Genomic DNA, 6,698 nt, shown 5'->3' with positions numbered 1-6,698 from the left:
CTTGTTTTATGCCTATTACCCTTGTTCATTCTGTTCAACTTAAGAAATTAAAGCATAATTTTTGTCCATATAAAATTATATTGCTTGATATCTGTAATCAGATATTAGCTACACAAAACCATAGCTATCAGTATCAGTGATCAGAACCTAGAAACTGAATCTCAAAAAAGCATATAGGACATCTCTTTATGTACACTGACTATGGAGTTACATAACAAAAAGTGCTCATCTGTTAATGTAAGTGCACTCTCACTCTCAGGTATAAAGGTCATAGAGGTCAACGGCCACGAGGCCTTACTCACTGAGAAGATCCCTAATGCATTCACATTAGAAGAACAGAGCTTACTGTCCAGCACTGCCCAGCTGCTCAGCAAGTTCATCGATACATGAAAGATTCATTATTTTAGGACGCTATTATAACAATCCCTCTGCTCTGCATTGCAGAGGTATTAATGGAGCTATGTCCAGGATTATTCCCTTCAAAATATAGTCAAATGACCATGCTGATTCAGTACTTTTGACGCATGGTCAGGCTGCCGCCCTGAATACCCCTGCCAAGTCTGCACCCCACCGCTGTAATTTGCTATGCATTGTATTTAGGACATTTTTGGACGTGTGCCATGTGAGTTGATTCAGTCAGATTTAGCTCCAGGCGAGAAGGTCTTGTGCGATTGGCAGAAAGATTGTGTGAGTGTCAGAAAGAGAGACTGTGGGTTTTGATTTCTTTAAACGGGTTAAATTTTTTATATATATGTATATATATATATATATATATATATATATATATAAAATTCTTTTATAAAATCACAGACAGAGAGGAGAAAATCAAGCTCCACTCTTGCTTCAGATCTGAAAAAATCCATAAATCCAAAATCCATCTTCAGGAAAGAAATTTGCAAAACCAAATAATAAGGCCTCAACATCGCTGAATGTGTTCCATTACTTGGATCATGAGAATCAGAAATCCAACCAACTTCTAAGACTGAACTTTGGAGATTTCTTTGAAAAATTGAAGGCAAGTCTCCTAAAAAGAATGGACGCTGTAATAAAGGTAAAGGGTGGATACAATGAATATCAAAAAATGTAATATTATATTTAGCTAACCCAGATACCTTGCTAATAATTAAAGCACATGTAGATCATCTATACTGGGTTATCAAAAACATGATCAATACATCTTGTCACGCATCCCTTCAGCTAAACCCAGAACCCCCTGGGTGATCATATGACATCTAGGCCTCCCAGTTCCACCGATCAGAGATCAGCTTCACCTGTGTATTTTATCATGTGACTATATCCAGTTAGTTTATAAGCCCGGGCTTTAGGCTTAGTTACTTGCAAGGTATTGCTTGTTCTATAGAGCTACTGAGGTTCTCGTCTGTGTTCTGATTTATTCTTGTGTATCTGACTCTTTGTCTGTATTTATCAACTTTGCCTTTTGCCTGCTCCTTTTTGGATTTCGGTTGCCTGGACTCATGTTTGCATATTTTTTTACTCATTCTGGATCAGACCTTCGCCTGTTACTTCAAATGAGGATTGTGAACAAACAAGTAAAGCCTCTTTTTCACCTTTTCACCACAAGCGTCTGGCTAAATCTGTCTCTTTACAAATCTAGAGTTTAAGAGGTTAAGAAGACATGTCATCATGTATATGACTGATAGTAGCAGGCTACAGATCTGTGTGTAGCTCCCGCAAATAATTAAACTCCCATCCCCGCCTTTGACCTGTTGTACTAGTAATTTATTCACTAATGAAATGCCAAACACGCAGAGAGGTTCACACACAAGGACTTTGATCACTAGATGCGTCATACAGTAAGCTCATCTACAGTAGTGTGCAAAAGTCAGAGAACTTCATTAAGAGTTTGTCAAACTGACCATTACTTACAACTTATACATTTTTCAGCATCACAAAGAGACACAGATAACATGTTTAAGAGAAAATTACACAGAAATCCTCAACAACTTAATATAATATCAAATATTTCAGTATTCATTGTGTCCACCCTTTGCATTTAATACAGCTTCTATTCTTTTCAATATACTTGCTTTCAAGTTTTTAAAGAAATCTGCAGGGATATTTTTCCATATCTCTGTCCAGGCTGGGTGTTCTAGTGCAAATGGGCAGAATGGAAGGATGAACAGAAACACCTGTGGATTTTTTTAAGCGCTGTTTATCTGATGGTGACTAGTCTACCAGGCATGGTTGTTTGGAGTCCTATTTTCTCTATAACTTTTTTTCATTTTTTAACTCGTTTTCTTGTTTTTTTTTAACTTGTTTTCCTTCGACTTTTACCCTTTCTTACGCAAATGGATTAGTTTATATCTAATCTCCTCATGAATATCTCCTTTAGCCATTTTAGAAGCACATGAGAAAGAAATTCAGCTAAGGGAAGCTTCAACTTAATGGCGGTTTTGACTGGAAATGAAATAATTGAAAAGATGGTCTCTGACTTTAATTTGAGTTACTATTATAATAACTAAATAATAAACCAGCAGTTTAAGGGGTTAATGCAGTAAGTGCCACCACACTCAAACTCTAAGTAATAAGTGAAGGTAATTAGCACCATCGGCTGGTTCAGAGCGGTAAAATTCAGGCCCGAGGCTGTATATTTCTGCTGAGGTTAAAAATGAGGTCAGACGTTAGGTTTCCGTCAATCAACCCATCAGTCAGTTAGTCACCTAATCGATCAAGTTAACGTATTAACGTGAAGTGTTGACAGAGCATATTTAATTCCATCAATGACAGACCACAGACTATTCCGTGACTGTGCTTTATTCTCTCCATTTTCTGCAAAGTATCAACTTTGCCCTTTTTCCTTTTTTAGTTTGTCCTTTTTTTAACAGCGAGGCATACAAAAGTCCCTGTTAGGTAACAGCCTCTTTTTTACCACTGCAGCAACTTCATATTACAGAAAAGGAGGTCAGAGAAACTCTGACACTGGCACAACCCTGCAAACAGCACGGCTCAGCCAAAACTTCACTCAGTGTGTTTTGTGTTGGTTTGCTCCATTCTCTCTGTTCTATAGTCATTGTTTGGGTAGAGGGCTGGTGTGAGCTTCACGGCTCATCAGATAGACCAAACACGGCGACGCTTAGCACTGCCGGCTGCTCGCACTCATGTTAATCAGTGTACTCAGGCCCTCCACAGCGCAAATGAAAACAAGCCTGTCAGACATTCTTCATGGAAATCATTTTCCAACTAGAAACAGGAGAGGGAAAAGAGCGAGAGGAGAACGAGAGAAAAGAAAAACTTCCTGTCAAAATAGTCATGCAAAATTCTAATATAACGCATTCCGACAAAATTCTTTCAAACTGCAAGGGACCTGAAGCTCGATTCAGGCATCCAGAGGAGTTCTGTCCAAAGCTAGTAAACTTTCTGCTACTCAGAGACTAAAAACAAATGGTATTTTTAGTGCAGCTGGAGACAGATCATTTACATTCAATTATTTCCAAAAGAGAAAACTTGTTAAACCACTCGGCCCAAGGGCGCTGGATCGATTCATGAAAAAAAAAAAGAACAGAGGGAAAAAAACAATAATGGTTAGTGCTTAAAGTCAACAACATGGTTGAGAGGCAAATTCAACTACTATCTTGGCCAAATAGAACACTTAAAATATGACCCTGATTGAAACCAATAATACAGAGATTTACAATTTGAATCTCTTTTCGACAGTGGGTCAAGTTCAAGATCTCTGGAAAAAAACACAGGTCAAACAAAGGTCAAAGGCCTGATAGTTTCTGTGAAATGCAAAATACATGTCTGGAATCATCAGAGCAGCAGCTCGGTGCTAGGTTTTTTACTATAAAACTGCTACATGCAAGGTAAAATATACGTTCATACCTGCTACAAGCTTCAAATAAAACATGACACATTTTTTCAAGTCTGTGTTCAATCTAGAACACAGTCAATCACCGCTAGCTTAATGCTAACACACTACTGCAATCCCACTGAGGTGCTAATAAAAATTTGTATTATCGTACACACTTCAAAATGATGGTTCTTTAGAAGAAAATGGTTCTATACGGAACTATGAACACTCAAAGAACCCTTTGCATGATTAAAGGGTTCTATGCATCATGAAAGGGCTCTTCAGATTGATGGAGAATGTGCTGTAGATGATTCTGTATAGGACCTTACAGAGAAGGGTTCTGTATGGCACCAAAAAGGGTTCTTCTATTGTTATGATGTCAGGTTTGTTACAATAGAACAACGCTTTTTGATGCTATATAGAACTTTTTCAAAAAGACAGCATGGTGCGAACAGCCCTTTAATTTAACGTAAACGGTTCTTTGAATGCTCATGGTTCTATATAGAACCATTTTCTTTACTAAAGAATCCTCGAAGGACCATCATTTTTAAGGGTGTAGACACTGCTTTTGCCAAGTTTTGAAAATTATGGCCTAAAGTTACAATTTGCCACTGTTTTCCAGTGCTTAACCCTTAGAACCCGAAGTAAAATGCATAGTTGACTTCTAGGCTTCATAACTTCAGAAAGGTTTAAGCTACAGACATGATACACACATCAGAACATTCATCAGACCCGGCCCTAATTAGCTAGCACTGAGCTATGGGGTCAGCATCAGTGAGTAATTTGGCCTGGAAAATCACTCGAAATCCTACATTTATTGTCTAACTTTTAGCCTTCATATTCCAACAAAGGGTTAAAACATGACATGATTCACAGATCAGATCATTCAGCAGACTCTGCCCTCACCATCCAGAGTGATTTCATCCACCTGTGACCATCCATCAGCCAGCAATCCAGCTCCAAAATCACCCACAACCCACTCGCTACTGTTATATTACATCACTGCTTTCAGTCTTCATATCATGAACAAAGGGTTAAAAGTAGTGACATGAATCACACACCAGAACACTCAGAGGAACCTGCCATCACTAGCCAGAGTGAGAGAAACCAGCTCTAATATCCCACAACCCAGAAATACAGCACAAACACACAGACAGATCACTGTAGAACCTGCTATTAGCTCTCTACTTTGGCCTTCATTTGGCAACAAAAGGGTTAATGCTTAAAAAATCTACAAACAAAAAAGAAAACTTAGTGGGTTTCAATTATTTAGCCTAGAACATTTAGAGTCTTTCTTTCTCTAACACACCTGATTCAATTAATGATATGGTGGCAGTCACAACAGGCTCTACTCTACATTTCAAAGGGGGGTCAAGGGGGTGGCATGTAAAGTCGCACCTGCACGCCCCAACTCCTCCCGTCAAAAAGGACATTTATTGCTGTCAGTGTTGTTGTTTCATTAGTTGAAATGTGTTTATGTATTGGTTGTGTTTATGGTGTTACCTGTGGGTTGATTCGTGTGGTTTAGGGTTCAGTGGGTGTTGCATGGCTGTTGATAATATTCACTACTATTTTGACCGTGAGGCAGTTGCCTTTGTTCAATAAAAGAGCATTTTCCTTGAGCCGGAAAATGGCATCCTCTGGTTCTTCTATGTCGCCACTACAATACAACTATACCCTCTCTTTATAAGCCAAATTAAGCAAGAAAAGCACAATGCTGTGCATTGCATGGGGTCTGCGGGACTGACCTTGAAAAGCACTGAGCTAAAGCAAGCAAACATCTAAGGAGCCAATGCCAGTGTTGTCCAAGAGCGGAAACATAATCAATGTGAATTTGAGTGGAGGAAAGACAGAGTAAGGACAATGTAAGATAGACCCAATTGAGGGGGGAAAGAAAGGGTCTGGATGCAGAATGCAACATGGAAAAAGCGGGTTTGAGATGGAAAGTGGCGGGGGGAGCCAGGCGCTTGGGTCAGTCCAAGGCTCGTTTGGGCTGGGCCGCTGCAGGGCTGGAGGAAAGTGGCTGCTTGCTTCCCCTTATGCTGTTCCATCAGATTAGCGTCAACACACCGCCTCATCAGCGCTGACATGAGAACGCTTATGAAACTGAGACACAAACGTGCCAGAGCTTCTGAACAGCACCGGAGGGCCCCGATACACGAGCATTCACACCAATGCACGCATACTCGTTATCATACAGCAGCGCTAGATAACTCTTGGATGTAACACTACACTACGTTAGAGAGATGTTTTCACTAAAGGCAAAAGACAAGCGTTTTGGTCAGTGTGTTAGTAAGTATAACTGCAAAAATGCTCTAAAATGCCCTGTCTGCACATTTAAGTGTCTGGATGAATGGCTTTTACAGTGTGTGGCCACTCTGGATGATCGTTTTCCTCTACAGGACGCTAAACATCTACACCTAGCCATAGCTAAACCACACCCTTACTATCGCCCAGAGGCACAGCAGGGAATCACTGTGAAAATGGAAGTTTAGCCATAGTCAAAGATGGGATAGAGTAAAACAAAGCTTTATTATGAACCCAATGCACTCCAACACACATGAAATCGTACTGTTATGAATACAAACGCTCAATTACACGACATGCCCCAGCCATGTTGACCTTTAAGGTTTGCTGCACAAAGTACGGGCCTGGAAAAACCTCAAAAATGTGTTCTCCTGTCTCACTTTACCGCCTGTTTAGCCTGTCTTCATCAGTGACGTCTTCATCTACAGGAATGCCAACAAAGAATATAACTGGACAAAATGACCGAGCAGGGAACAGTGGGGAAGTAATGTGAATTCTTAACTTAATAACCAGATAGACCACCAGTTTTGCTGACAACTACATATTCTGACCATGAACTTCAATTTTAGTCCACATTATG

This window comes from Colossoma macropomum, unplaced genomic scaffold, assembly GCF_904425465.1.
Source record: "Colossoma macropomum unplaced genomic scaffold, Colossoma_macropomum, whole genome shotgun sequence".
Lineage (NCBI taxonomy): Eukaryota > Metazoa > Chordata > Actinopteri > Characiformes > Serrasalmidae > Colossoma > Colossoma macropomum.
The sequence above is the reverse complement of the archived record's forward strand: the minus strand, read 5'-3'. Positions refer to the sequence as shown.